The following is a 16145-nucleotide window of genomic DNA, read 5'->3' on the forward strand; positions in this document are numbered from 1 at the left end:
TTGCAAACTCATCCTTTTAGAAACTTGTTTGGGCTGTTGAGAGGAGTAAAAAACCATCAAAAATTTCAATCCTGCATGATTCTACCAAGAAATGTGATTCTTCATTCAAAACGCTGGTTTTTGCTATTGGGCTCTATTGAATAATGAATGTTTTGAATTTTCTCCAAAAGTAAAGTAGTTGCAAACTCATGCTTTTCGAGACTTGTTTGGGCTCATGAGATGAGTAGAAAAACATCAAAAATTTCAGTCCAGCATGATTCTACCAAGACATGTGTGTTCATTGAAACGGCTGGTTTTTGATAGTTTGGGCCCTATTGAATAATGAATGTTTTGAATTTTCTCCAAAAGTAAAGTAGTTGCAAACTCATCCTTTTAGAAACTTGTTTGGGCTGTTGAGAGGAGTAAAAAAACATCAAAAATTTCAATCCTGCATGATTCTACCAAGAAATGTGATTCTTCATTCAAAACGCTGGTTTTTGCTATTGGGCTCTATTGAATAATGAATGTTTTGAATTTTCTCCAAAAGTAAAGTAGTTGCAAACTCATGCTTTTAGAGACTTGTTTGGGCTCATGAGAGGAGTAGAAAAACATCAAAAATTTCAGTCCTGCATGATTCTACCAAGAAATGTGTGTTCATTCAAACCGCTGGTTTTTGATAGTTTGGGCCCTATTGAATAATGAATGTTTTGAATTTTCTCCAAAAGTAAAGTAGTTGCAAACTCATGCTTTTAGAGACTTGTTTGGGCTCATGAGAGGAGTAGAAAAACATCAAAAATTTCAGTCCTGCATGATTCTACCAAGAAATGTGTGTTCATTGAAACCGCTGGTTTTTGATAGTTTGGGCCCTATTGAATAATGAATGTTTTGAATTTTCTCCAAAAGTAAAGTAGTTGCAAACTCATCCTTTTAGAAACTTGTTTGGGCTGTTGAGAGGAGTAAAAAACCATCAAAAATTTCAATCCTGCATGATTCTACCAAGAAATGTGATTCTTCATTCAAAACGCTGGTTTTTGCTATTGGGCTCTATTGAATAATGAATGTTTTGAATTTTCTCCAAAAGTAAAGTAGTTGCAAACTCATGCTTTTAGAGACTTGTTTGGGCTCATGAGAGGAGTAGAAAAACATCAAAAATTTCAGTCCTGCATGATTCTACCAAGAAATGTGTGTTCATTCAAACCGCTGGTTTTTGATAGTTTGAGCCCTATTGAATAATGAATGTTTTGAATTTTCTCCAAAAGTAAAGTAGTTGCAAACTCATGCTTTTAGAGACTTGTTTGGGCTCATGAGAGGAGTAGAAAAACATCAAAAATTTCAGTCCTGCATGATTCTACCAAGAAATGTGTGTTCATTGAAACCGCTGGTTTTTGATAGTTTGGGCCCTATTGAATAATGAATGTTTTGAATTTTCTCCAAAAGTAAAGTAGTTGCAAACTCATCCTTTTAGAAACTTGTTTGGGCTGTTGAGAGGAGTAAAAAACCATCAAAAATTTCAATCCTGCATGATTCTACCAAGAAATGTGATTCTTCATTCAAAACGCTGGTTTTTGCTATTGGGCTCTATTGAATAATGAATGTTTTGAATTTTCTCCAAAAGTAAAGTAGTTGCAAACTCATGCTTTTAGAGACTTGTTTGGGCTCATGAGAGGAGTAGAAAAACATCAAAAATTTCAGTCCTGCATGATTCTACCAAGAAATGTGTGTTCATTGAAACCGCTGGTTTTTGATAGTTTGGGCCCTATTGAATAATGAATGTTTTGAATTTTCTCCAAAAGTAAAGTAGTTGCAAACTCATCCTTTTAGAAACTTGTTTGGGCTGTTGAGAGGAGTAAAAAACCATCAAAAATTTCAATCCTGCATGATTTTACCAAGAAATGTGATTCTTCATTCAAAACGCTGGTTTTTGCTATTAGGCTCTATTGAATAATGAATGTTTTGAATTTTCTCCAAAAGTAAAGTAGTTGCAAACTCATGCTTTTAGAGACTTGTTTGGGCTCATGAGAGGAGTAGAAAAACATCAAAAATTTCAGTCCTGCATGATTCTACCAAGAAATGTGTGTTCATTCAAACCGCTGGTTTTTGATAGTTTGGGCCCTATTGAATAATGAATGTTTTGAATTTTCTCCAAAAGTAAAGTAGTTGCAAACTCATCCTTTTAGAAACTTGTTTGGGCTGTTGAGAGGAGTAAAAAACCATCAAAAATTTCAATCCTGCATGATTCTACCAAGAAATGTGATTCTTCATTCAAAACGCTGGTTTTTGCTATTGGGCTCTATTGAATAATGAATGTTTTGAATTTTCTCCAAAAGTAAAGTAGTTGCAAACTCATGCTTTTAGAGACTTGTTTGGGCTCATGAGAGGAGTAGAAAAACATCAAAAATTTCAGTCCTGCATGATTCTACCAAGAAATGTGTGTTCATTGAAACCGCTGGTTTTTGATAGTTTGGGCCCTATTGAATAATGAATGTTTTGAATTTTCTCCAAAAGTAAAGTAGTTGCAAACTCATCCTTTTAGAAACTTGTTTGGGCTGTTGAGAGGAGTAAAAAACCATCAAAAATTTCAATCCTGCATGATTCTACCAAGAAATGTGATTCTTCTTTCAAAACGCTGGTTTTTGCTATTGGGCTCTATTGAATAATGAATGTTTTGAATTTTCTCCAAAAGTAAAGTAGTTGCAAACTCATGCTGTTAGAGACTTGTTTGGGCTCATGAGAGGAGTAGAAAAACATCAAAAATTTCAGTCCTGCATGATTCTACCAAGAAATGTGTGTTCATTGAAACCGCTGGTTTTTGATAGTTTGGGCCCTATTGAATAATAAATGTTTTGAATTTTCTCCAAAAGTAAAGTAGTTGCAAACTCATCCTTTTAGAAACTTGTTTGGGCTGTTGAGAGGAGTAAAAAACCATCAAAAATTTCAATCCTGCATGATTCTACCAAGAAATGTGATTCTTCATTCAAAACGCTGGTTTTTGCTATTGGGCTCTATTGAATAATGAATGTTTTGAATTTTCTCCAAAAGTAAAGTAGTTGCAAACTCATGCTTTTAGAGACTTGTTTGGGCTCATGAGAGGAGTAGAAAAACATCAAAAATTTCAGTCCTGCATGATTCTACCAAGAAATGTGTGTTCATTGAAACCGCTGGTTTTTGATAGTTTGGGCCCTATTGAATAATGAATGTTTTGAATTTTCTCCAAAAGTAAAGTAGTTGCAAACTCATCCTTTTAGAAACTTGTTTGGGCTGTTGAGAGGAGTAAAAAACCATCAAAAATTTCAATCCTGCATGATTTTACCAAGAAATGTGATTCTTCATTCAAAACCTGATTTTTGCTATTGGGCTCTATTGAATAGTGAATGTTTTGAATTTTCTCCAAAAGTAAAGTAGTTGCAAACTCATGCTTTTAGAGACTTGTTTGGGCTCATGAGAGGAGTAGAAAAACATCAAAAATTTCAGTCCTGCATGATTCTACCAAGAAATGTGTGTTCATTCAAACCGCTGGTTTTTGATAGTTTGGGCCCTATTGAATAATGAATGTTTTGAATTTTCTCCAAAAGTAAAGTAGTTGCAAACTCATGCTTTTAGAGACTTGTTTGGGCTCATGAGAGGAGTAGAAAAACATCAAAAATTTCAGTCCTGCATGATTCTACCAAGAAATGTGTGTTCATTGAAACCGCTGGTTTTTGATAGTTTGGGCCCTATTGAATAATGAATGTTTTGAATTTTCTCCAAAAGTAAAGTAGTTGCAAACTCATCCTTTTAGAAACTTGTTTGGGCTGTTGAGAGGAGTAAAAAACCATCAAAAATTTCAATCCTGCATGATTCTACCAAGAAATGTGATTCTTCATTCAAAACGCTGGTTTTTGCTATTGGGCTCTATTGAATAATGAATGTTTTGAATTTTCTCCAAAAGTAAAGTAGTTGCAAACTCATGCTTTTAGAGACTTGTTTGGGCTCATGAGAGGAGTAGAAAAACATCAAAAATTTCAGTCCTGCATGATTCTACCAAGAAATGTGTGTTCATTGAAACCGCTGGTTTTTGATAGTTTGGGCCCTATTGAATAATGAATGTTTTGAATTTTCTCCAAAAGTAAAGTAGTTGCAAACTCATCCTTTTAGAAACTTGTTTGGGCTGTTGAGAGGAGTAAAAAGCCATCAAAAATTTCAATCCTGCATGATTCTACCAAGAAATGTGATTCTTCATTCAAAACGCTGGTTTTTGCTATTGGGCTCTATTGAATAATGAATGTTTTGAATTTTCTCCAAAAGTAAAGTAGTTGCAAACTCATGCTTTTAGAGACTTGTTTGGGCTCATGAGAGGAGTAGAAAAACATCAAAAATTTCAGTCCTGCATGATTCTACCAAGAAATGTGTGTTCATTCAAACCGCTGGTTTTTGATAGTTTGGGCCCTATTGAATAATGAATGTTTTGAATTTTCTCCAAAAGTAAAGTAGTTGCAAACTCATGCTTTTAGAGACTTGTTTGGGCTCATGAGAGGAGTAGAAAAACATCAAAAATTTCAGTCCTGCATGATTCTACCAAGAAATGTGTGTTCATTGAAACGGCTGGTTTTTGATAGTTTGGGTCCTATTGAATAATGAGTGTTTTGAATTTTCTCCAAAAGTAAAGTAGTTGCAAACTCATCCTTTTAGAAACTTGTTTGGGCTGTTGAGAGGAGTAAAAAACCATCAAAAATTTCAATCCTGCATGATTTTACCAAGAAATGTGATTCTTTATTCAAAACCTGATTTTTGCTATTGGGCTCTATTGAATAGTGAATGTTTTGAATTTTCTCCAAAAGTAAAGTAGTTGCAAACTCATGCTTTTAGAGACTTGTTTGGGCTCATGAGAGGAGTAGAAAAACATCAAAAATTTCAGTCCTGCATGATTCTATTAAGAAATGTGTTCATTCAAACCGCTGGTTTTTGATAGTTTGGGCCCTATTGAATAATGAATGTTTTGAATTTTCTCCAAAAGTAAAGTAGTTGCAAACTCATCCTTTTAGAAACTTGTTTGGGCTGTTGAGAGGAGTAAAAAACCATCAAAAATTTCAATCCTGCATGATTCTACCAAGAAATGTGATTCTTCATTCAAAACGCTGGTTTTTGCTATTGGGCTCTATTGAATAATGAATGTTTTGAATTTTCTCCAAAAGTAAAGTAGTTGCAAACTCATGCTTTTAGAGACTTGTTTGGGCTCATGAGATGAGTAGAAAAACATCAAAAATTTCAGTCCTGCATGATTCTACCAAGACATGTGTGTTCATTGAAACGGCTGGTTTTTGATAGTTTGGGCCCTATTGAATAATGAATGTTTTGAATTTTCTCCAAAAGTAAAGTAGTTGCAAACTCATCCTTTTAGAAACTTGTTTAGGCTGTTGAGAGGAGTAAAAAACCATCAAAAATTTCAATCCTGCATGATTCTACCAAGAAATGTGATTCTTCATTCAAAACGCTGGTTTTTGCTATTGGGCTCTATTGAATAATGAATGTTTTGAATTTTCTCCAAAAGTAAAGTAGTTGCAAACTCATGCTTTTAGAGACTTGTTTGGGCTCATGAGAGGAGTAGAAAAACATCAAAAATTTCAGTCCTGCATGATTCTACCAAGAAATGTGTGTTCATTCAAACCGCTGGTTTTTGATAGTTTGGGCCCTATTGAATAATGAATGTTTTGAATTTTCTCCAAAAGTAAAGTAGTTGCAAACTCATGGTTTTAGAGACTTGTTTGGGCTCATGAGAGGAGTAGAAAAACATCAAAAATTTCAATCCTGCATGATTCTACCAAGAAATGTGTGTTCATTGAAACCGCTGGTTTTTGATAGTTTGGGCCCTATTGAATAATGAATGTTTTGAATTTTCTCCAAAAGTAAAGTAGTTGCAAACTCATCCTTTTAGAAACTTGTTTGGGCTGTTGAGAGGAGTAAAAAACCATCAAAAATTTCAATCCTGCATGATTCTACCAAGAAATGTGATTCTTCATTCAAAACGCTGGTTTTTGCTATTGGGCTCTATTGAATAATGAATGTTTTGAATTTTCTCCAAAAGTAAAGTAGTTGCAAACTCATGCTTTTAGAGACTTGTTTGGGCTCATGAGATGAGTAGAAAAACATCAAAAATTTCAGTCCTGCATGATTCTACCAAGACATGTGTGTTCATTGAAACGGCTGGTTTTTGATAGTTTGGGCCCTATTGAATAATGAATGTTTTGAATTTTCTCCAAAAGTAAAGTAGTTGCAAACTCATCCTTTTAGAAACTTGTTTGGGCTGTTGAGAGGAGTAAAAAACCATCAAAAATTTCAATCCTGCATGATTCTACCAAGAAATGTGATTCTTCATTCAAAACGCTGGTTTTTGCTATTGGGCTCTATTGAATAATGAATGTTTTGAATTTTCTCCAAAAGTAAAGTAGTTGCAAACTCATGCTTTTAGAGACTTGTTTGGGCTCATGAGAGGAGTAGAAAAACATCAAAAATTTCAGTCCTGCATGATTCTACCAAGAAATGTGTGTTCATTCAAACCGCTGGTTTTTGATAGTTTGGGCCCTATTGAATAATGAATGTTTTGAATTTTCTCCAAAAGTAAAGTAGTTGCAAACTCATGCTTTTAGAGACTTGTTTGGGCTCATGAGAGGAGTACAAAAACATCAAAAATTTCAGTCCTGCATGATTCTACCAAGAAATGTGTGTTCATTGAAACCGCTGGTTTTTGATAGTTTGGGCCCTATTGAATAATGAATGTTTTGAATTTTCTCCAAAAGTAAAGTAGTTGCAAACTCATCCTTTTAGAAACTTGTTTGGGCTGTTGAGAGGAGTAAAAAACCATCAAAAATTTCAATCCTGCATGATTCTACCAAGAAATGTGATTCTTCATTCAAAACGCTGGTTTTTGCTATTGGGCTCTATTGAATAATGAATGTTTTGAATTTTCTCCAAAAGTAAAGTAGTTGCAAACTCATGCTTTTAGAGACTTGTTTGGGCTCATGAGAGGAGTAGAAAAACATCAAAAATTTCAGTCCTGCATGATTCTACCAAGAAATGTGTGTTCATTGAAACTGCTGGTTTTTGATAGTTTGGGCCCTATTGAATAATGAATGTTTTGAATTTTCTCCAAAAGTAAAGTAGTTGCAAACTCATCCTTTTAGAAACTTGTTTGGGCTGTTGAGAGGAGTAAAAAACCATCAAAAATTTCAATCCTGCATGATTCTACCAAGAAATGTGATTCTTCATTCAAAACGCTGGTTTTTGCTATTGGGCTCTATTGAATAATGAATGTTTTGAATTTTCTCCAAAAGTAAAGTAGTTGCAAACTCATGCTTTTAGAGACTTGTTTGGGCTCATGAGAGGAGTAGAAAAACATCAAAAATTTCAGTCCTGCATGATTCTACCAAGAAATGTGTGTTCATTGAAACCGCTGGTTTTTGATAGTTTGGGCCCTATTGAATAATGAATGTTTTGAATTTTCTCCAAAAGTAAAGTAGTTGCAAACTCATCCTTTTAGAAACTTGTTTGGGCTGTTGAGAGGAGTAAAAAGCCATCAAAAATTTCAATCCTGCATGATTCTACCAAGAAATGTGATTCTTCATTCAAAACGCTGGTTTTTGCTATTGGGCTCTATTGAATAATGAATGTTTTGAATTTTCTCCAAAAGTAAAGTAGTTGCAAACTCATGCTTTTAGAGACTTGTTTGGGCTCATGAGAGGAGTAGAAAAACATCAAAAATTTCAGTCCTGCATGATTCTACCAAGAAATGTGTGTTCATTGAAACCGCTGGTTTTTGATAGTTTGGGCCCTATTGAATAATGAATGTTTTGAATTTTCTCCAAAAGTAAAGTAGTTGCAAACTCATCCTTTTAGAAACTTGTTTGGGCTGTTGAGAGGAGTAAAAAACCATCAAAAATTTCAATCCTGCATGATTTTACCAAGAAATGTGATTCTTCATTCAAAACGCTGGTTTTTGCTATTGGGCTCTATTGAATAATGAATGTTTTGAATTTTCTCCAAAAGTAAAGTAGTTGCAAACTCATGCTTTTAGAGACTTGTTTGGGCTCATGAGAGGAGTAGAAAAACATCAAAAATTTCAGTCCTGCATGATTCTACCAAGAAATGTGTGTTCATTCAAACCGCTGGTTTTTGATAGTTTGGGCCCTATTGAATAATGAATGTTTTGAATTTTCTCCAAAAGTAAAGTAGTTGCAAACTCATGCTTTTAGAGACTTGTTTGGGCTCATGAGAGGAGTAGAAAAACATCAAAAATTTCAGTCCTGCATGATTCTACCAAGAAATGTGTGTTCATTGAAACCGCTGGTTTTTGATAGTTTGGGCCCTATTGAATAATGAATGTTTTGAATTTTCTCCAAAAGTAAAGTAGTTGCAAACTCATCCTTTTAGAAACTTGTTTGGGCTGTTGAGAGGAGTAAAAAACCATCAAAAATTTCAATCCTGCATGATTCTACCAAGAAATGTGATTCTTCATTCAAAACGCTGGTTTTTGCTATTGGGCTCTATTGAATAATGAATGTTTTGAATTTTCTCCAAAAGTAAAGTAGTTGCAAACTCATGCTTTTAGAGACTTGTTTGGGCTCATGAGAGGAGTAGAAAAACATCAAAAATTTCAGTCCTGCATGATTCTACCAAGAAATGTGTGTTCATTGAAACCGCTGGTTTTTGATAGTTTGGGCCCTATTGAATAATGAATGTTTTGAATTTTCTCCAAAAGTAAAGTAGTTGCAAACTCATCCTTTTAGAAACTTGTTTGGGCTGTTGAGAGGAGTAAAAAACCATCAAAAATTTCAATCCTGCATGATTCTACCAAGAAATGTGATTCTTCATTCAAAACGCTGGTTTTTGCTATTGGGCTCTATTGAATAATGAATGTTTTGAATTTTCTCCAAAAGTAAAGTAGTTGCAAACTCATGCTTTTAGAGACTTGTTTGGGCTCATGAGAGGAGTAGAAAAACATCAAAAATTTCAGTCCTGCATGATTCTACCAAGAAATGTGTGTTCATTGAAACCGCTGGTTTTTGATAGTTTGGGCCCTATTGAATAATGAATGTTTTGAATTTTCTCCAAAAGTAAAGTAGTTGCAAACTCATCCTTTTAGAAACTTGTTTGGGCTGTTGAGAGGAGTAAAAAGCCATCAAAAATTTCAATCCTGCATGATTCTACCAAGAAATGTGATTCTTCATTCAAAACGCTGGTTTTTGCTATTGGGCTCTATTGAATAATGAATGTTTTGAATTTTCTCCAAAAGTAAAGTAGTTGCAAACTCATGCTTTTAGAGACTTGTTTGGGCTCATGAGAGGAGTAGAAAAACATCAAAAATTTCAGTCCTGCATGATTCTACCAAGAAATGTGTGTTCATTCAAACCGCTGGTTTTTGATAGTTTGGGCCCTATTGAATAATGAATGTTTTGAATTTTCTCCAAAAGTAAAGTAGTTGCAAACTCATCCTTTTAGAAACTTGTTTGGGCTGTTGAGAGGAGTAAAAAACCATCAAAAATTTCAATCCTGCATGATTTTACCAAGAAATGTGATTCTTCATTCAAAACGCTGGTTTTTGCTATTGGGCTCTATTGAATAATGAATGTTTTGAATTTTCTCCAAAAGTAAAGTAGTTGCAAACTCATGCTTTTAGAGTCTTGTTTGGGCTCATGAGAGGAGTAGAAAAACATCAAAAATTTCAGTCCTGCATGATTCTACCAAGAAATGTGTGTTCATTGAAACCGCTGGTTTTTGATAGTTTGGGCCCTATTGAATAATGAATGTTTTGAATTTTCTCCAAAAGTAAAGTAGTTGCAAACTCATCCTTTCAGAAACTTGTTTGGGCTGTTGAGAGGAGTAAAAAACCATCAAAAATTTCAATCCTGCATGATTCTACCAAGAAATGTGATTCTTCATTCAAAACGCTGGTTTTTGCTATTGGGCTCTATTGAATAATGAATGTTTTGAATTTTCTCCAAAAGTAAAGTAGTTGCAAACTCATGCTTTTAGAGACTTGTTTGGGCTCATGAGAGGAGTAGAAAAACATCAAAAATTTCAGTCCTGCATGATTCTACCAAGAAATGTGTGTTCATTGAAACCGCTGGTTTTTGATAGTTTGGGCCCTATTGAATAATGAATGTTTTGAATTTTCTCCAAAAGTAAAGTAGTTGCAAACTCATCCTTTTAGAAACTTGTTTGGGCTGTTGAGAGGAGTAAAAAACCATCAAAAATTTCAATCCTGCATGATTTTACCAAGAAATGTGATTCTTCATTCAAAACGCTGGTTTTTGCTATTAGGCTCTATTGAATAATGAATGTTTTGAATTTTCTCCAAAAGTAAAGTAGTTGCAAACTCATGCTTTTAGAGACTTGTTTGGGCTCATGAGAGGAGTAGAAAAACATCAAAAATTTCAGTCCTGCATGATTCTACCAAGAAATGTGTGTTCATTCAAACCGCTGGTTTTTGATAGTTTGGGCCCTATTGAATAATGAATGTTTTGAATTTTCTCCAAAAGTAAAGTAGTTGCAAACTCATCCTTTTAGAAACTTGTTTGGGCTGTTGAGAGGAGTAAAAAACCATCAAAAATTTCAATCCTGCATGATTCTACCAAGAAATGTGATTCTTCATTCAAAACGCTGGTTTTTGCTATTGGGCTCTATTGAATAATGAATGTTTTGAATTTTCTCCAAAAGTAAAGTAGTTGCAAACTCATGCTTTTAGAGACTTGTTTGGGCTCATGAGAGGAGTAGAAAAACATCAAAAATTTCAGTCCTGCATGATTCTACCAAGAAATGTGTGTTCATTGAAACCGCTGGTTTTTGATAGTTTGGGCCCTATTGAATAATGAATGTTTTGAATTTTCTCCAAAAGTAAAGTAGTTGCAAACTCATCCTTTTAGAAACTTGTTTGGGCTGTTGAGAGGAGTAAAAAACCATCAAAAATTTCAATCCTGCATGATTCTACCAAGAAATGTGATTCTTCTTTCAAAACGCTGGTTTTTGCTATTGGGCTCTATTGAATAATGAATGTTTTGAATTTTCTCCAAAAGTAAAGTAGTTGCAAACTCATGCTGTTAGAGACTTGTTTGGGCTCATGAGAGGAGTAGAAAAACATCAAAAATTTCAGTCCTGCATGATTCTACCAAGAAATGTGTGTTCATTGAAACCGCTGGTTTTTGATAGTTTGGGCCCTATTGAATAATAAATGTTTTGAATTTTCTCCAAAAGTAAAGTAGTTGCAAACTCATCCTTTTAGAAACTTGTTTGGGCTGTTGAGAGGAGTAAAAAACCATCAAAAATTTCAATCCTGCATGATTCTACCAAGAAATGTGATTCTTCATTCAAAACGCTGGTTTTTGCTATTGGGCTCTATTGAATAATGAATGTTTTGAATTTTCTCCAAAAGTAAAGTAGTTGCAAACTCATGCTTTTAGAGACTTGTTTGGGCTCATGAGAGGAGTAGAAAAACATCAAAAATTTCAGTCCTGCATGATTCTACCAAGAAATGTGTGTTCATTGAAACCGCTGGTTTTTGATAGTTTGGGCCCTATTGAATAATGAATGTTTTGAATTTTCTCCAAAAGTAAAGTAGTTGCAAACTCATCCTTTTAGAAACTTGTTTGGGCTGTTGAGAGGAGTAAAAAACCATCAAAAATTTCAATCCTGCATGATTTTACCAAGAAATGTGATTCTTCATTCAAAACCTGATTTTTGCTATTGGGCTCTATTGAATAGTGAATGTTTTGAATTTTCTCCAAAAGTAAAGTAGTTGCAAACTCATGCTTTTAGAGACTTGTTTGGGCTCATGAGAGGAGTAGAAAAACATCAAAAATTTCAGTCCTGCATGATTCTACCAAGAAATGTGTGTTCATTCAAACCGCTGGTTTTTGATAGTTTGGGCCCTATTGAATAATGAATGTTTTGAATTTTCTCCAAAAGTAAAGTAGTTGCAAACTCATGCTTTTAGAGACTTGTTTGGGCTCATGAGAGGAGTAGAAAAACATCAAAAATTTCAGTCCTGCATGATTCTACCAAGAAATGTGTGTTCATTGAAACCGCTGGTTTTTGATAGTTTGGGCCCTATTGAATAATGAATGTTTTGAATTTTCTCCAAAAGTAAAGTAGTTGCAAACTCATCCTTTTAGAAACTTGTTTGGGCTGTTGAGAGGAGTAAAAAACCATCAAAAATTTCAATCCTGCATGATTCTACCAAGAAATGTGATTCTTCATTCAAAACGCTGGTTTTTGCTATTGGGCTCTATTGAATAATGAATGTTTTGAATTTTCTCCAAAAGTAAAGTAGTTGCAAACTCATGCTTTTAGAGACTTGTTTGGGCTCATGAGAGGAGTAGAAAAACATCAAAAATTTCAGTCCTGCATGATTCTACCAAGAAATGTGTGTTCATTGAAACCGCTGGTTTTTGATAGTTTGGGCCCTATTGAATAATGAATGTTTTGAATTTTCTCCAAAAGTAAAGTAGTTGCAAACTCATCCTTTTAGAAACTTGTTTGGGCAGTTGAGAGGAGTAAAAAGCCATCAAAAATTTCAATCCTGCATGATTCTACCAAGAAATGTGATTCTTCATTCAAAACGCTGGTTTTTGCTATTGGGCTCTATTGAATAATGAATGTTTTGAATTTTCTCCAAAAGTAAAGTAGTTGCAAACTCATGCTTTTAGAGACTTGTTTGGGCTCATGAGAGGAGTAGAAAAACATCAAAAATTTCAGTCCTGCATGATTCTACCAAGAAATGTGTGTTCATTCAAACCGCTGGTTTTTGATAGTTTGGGCCCTATTGAATAATGAATGTTTTGAATTTTCTCCAAAAGTAAAGTAGTTGCAAACTCATGCTTTTAGAGACTTGTTTGGGCTCATGAGAGGAGTAGAAAAACATCAAAAATTTCAGTCCTGCATGATTCTACCAAGAAATGTGTGTTCATTGAAACGGCTGGTTTTTGATAGTTTGGGTCCTATTGAATAATGAGTGTTTTGAATTTTCTCCAAAAGTAAAGTAGTTGCAAACTCATCCTTTTAGAAACTTGTTTGGGCTGTTGAGAGGAGTAAAAAACCATCAAAAATTTCAATCCTGCATGATTTTACCAAGAAATGTGATTCTTTATTCAAAACCTGATTTTTGCTATTGGGCTCTATTGAATAGTGAATGTTTTGAATTTTCTCCAAAAGTAAAGTAGTTGCAAACTCATGCTTTTAGAGACTTGTTTGGGCTCATGAGAGGAGTAGAAAAACATCAAAAATTTCAGTCCTGCATGATTCTATTAAGAAATGTGTTCATTCAAACCGCTGGTTTTTGATAGTTTGGGCCCTATTGAATAATGAATGTTTTGAATTTTCTCCAAAAGTAAAGTAGTTGCAAACTCATCCTTTTAGAAACTTGTTTGGGCTGTTGAGAGGAGTAAAAAACCATCAAAAATTTCAATCCTGCATGATTCTACCAAGAAATGTGATTCTTCATTCAAAACGCTGGTTTTTGCTATTGGGCTCTATTGAATAATGAATGTTTTGAATTTTCTCCAAAAGTAAAGTAGTTGCAAACTCATGCTTTTAGAGACTTGTTTGGGCTCATGAGATGAGTAGAAAAACATCAAAAATTTCAGTCCTGCATGATTCTACCAAGACATGTGTGTTCATTGAAACGGCTGGTTTTTGATAGTTTGGGCCCTATTGAATAATGAATGTTTTGAATTTTCTCCAAAAGTAAAGTAGTTGCAAACTCATCCTTTTAGAAACTTGTTTAGGCTGTTGAGAGGAGTAAAAAACCATCAAAAATTTCAATCCTGCATGATTCTACCAAGAAATGTGATTCTTCATTCAAAACGCTGGTTTTTGCTATTGGGCTCTATTGAATAATGAATGTTTTGAATTTTCTCCAAAAGTAAAGTAGTTGCAAACTCATGCTTTTAGAGACTTGTTTGGGCTCATGAGAGGAGTAGAAAAACATCAAAAATTTCAGTCCTGCATGATTCTACCAAGAAATGTGTGTTCATTCAAACCGCTGGTTTTTGATAGTTTGGGCCCTATTGAATAATGAATGTTTTGAATTTTCTCCAAAAGTAAAGTAGTTGCAAACTCATGGTTTTAGAGACTTGTTTGGGCTCATGAGAGGAGTAGAAAAACATCAAAAATTTCAGTCCTGCATGATTCTACCAAGAAATGTGTGTTCATTGAAACCGCTGGTTTTTGATAGTTTGGGCCCTATTGAATAATGAATGTTTTGAATTTTCTCCAAAAGTAAAGTAGTTGCAAACTCATCCTTTTAGAAACTTGTTTGGGCTGTTGAGAGGAGTAAAAAACCATCAAAAATTTCAATCCTGCATGATTCTACCAAGAAATGTGATTCTTCATTCAAAACGCTGGTTTTTGCTATTGGGCTCTATTGAATAATGAATGTTTTGAATTTTCTCCAAAAGTAAAGTAGTTGCAAACTCATGCTTTTAGAGACTTGTTTGGGCTCATGAGATGAGTAGAAAAACATCAAAAATTTCAGTCCTGCATGATTCTACCAAGACATGTGTGTTCATTGAAACGGCTGGTTTTTGATAGTTTGGGCCCTATTGAATAATGAATGTTTTGAATTTTCTCCAAAAGTAAAGTAGTTGCAAACTCATCCTTTTAGAAACTTGTTTGGGCTGTTGAGAGGAGTAAAAAACCATCAAAAATTTCAATCCTGCATGATTCTACCAAGAAATGTGATTCTTCATTCAAAACGCTGGTTTTTGCTATTGGGCTCTATTGAATAATGAATGTTTTGAATTTTCTCCAAAAGTAAAGTAGTTGCAAACTCATGCTTTTAGAGACTTGTTTGGGCTCATGAGAGGAGTAGAAAAACATCAAAAATTTCAGTCCTGCATGATTCTACCAAGAAATGTGTGTTCATTCAAACCGCTGGTTTTTGATAGTTTGGGCCCTATTGAATAATGAATGTTTTGAATTTTCTCCAAAAGTAAAGTAGTTGCAAACTCATGCTTTTAGAGACTTGTTTGGGCTCATGAGAGGAGTACAAAAACATCAAAAATTTCAGTCCTGCATGATTCTACCAAGAAATGTGTGTTCATTGAAACCGCTGGTTTTTGATAGTTTGGGCCCTATTGAATAATGAATGTTTTGAATTTTCTCCAAAAGTAAAGTAGTTGCAAACTCATCCTTTTAGAAACTTGTTTGGGCTGTTGAGAGGAGTAAAAAACCATCAAAAATTTCAATCCTGCATGATTCTACCAAGAAATGTGATTCTTCATTCAAAACGCTGGTTTTTGCTATTGGGCTCTATTGAATAATGAATGTTTTGAATTTTCTCCAAAAGTAAAGTAGTTGCAAACTCATGCTTTTAGAGACTTGTTTGGGCTCATGAGAGGAGTAGAAAAACATCAAAAATTTCAGTCCTGCATGATTCTACCAAGAAATGTGTGTTCATTGAAACTGCTGGTTTTTGATAGTTTGGGCCCTATTGAATAATGAATGTTTTGAATTTTCTCCAAAAGTAAAGTAGTTGCAAACTCATCCTTTTAGAAACTTGTTTGGGCTGTTGAGAGGAGTAAAAAACCATCAAAAATTTCAATCCTGCATGATTCTACCAAGAAATGTGATTCTTCATTCAAAACGCTGGTTTTTGCTATTGGGCTCTATTGAATAATGAATGTTTTGAATTTTCTCCAAAAGTAAAGTAGTTGCAAACTCATGCTTTTAGAGACTTGTTTGGGCTCATGAGAGGAGTAGAAAAACATCAAAAATTTCAGTCCTGCATGATTCTACCAAGAAAAGTGTGTTCATTGAAACCGCTGGTTTTTGATAGTTTGGGCCCTATTGAATAATGAATGTTTTGAATTTTCTCCAAAAGTAAAGTAGTTGCAAACTCATCCTTTTAGAAACTTGTTTGGGCTGTTGAGAGGAGTAAAAAGCCATCAAAAATTTCAATCCTGCATGATTCTACCAAGAAATGTGATTCTTCATTCAAAACGCTGGTTTTTGCTATTGGGCTCTATTGAATAATGAATGTTTTGAATTTTCTCCAAAAGTAAAGTAGTTGCAAACTCATGCTTTTAGAGACTTGTTTGGGCTCATGAGAGGAGTAGAAAAACATCAAAAATTTCAGTCCTGCATGATTCTACCAAGAAATGTGTGTTCATTGAAACCGCTGGTTTTTGATAGTTTGGGCC

Source organism: Dendrobates tinctorius, unplaced genomic scaffold (genome assembly GCF_039654945.1).
Source record: "Dendrobates tinctorius isolate UK_male_01 unplaced genomic scaffold, ASM3965494v1 ptg000019l, whole genome shotgun sequence".
NCBI classification, from domain to species: Eukaryota; Metazoa; Chordata; class Amphibia; order Anura; family Dendrobatidae; genus Dendrobates; species Dendrobates tinctorius.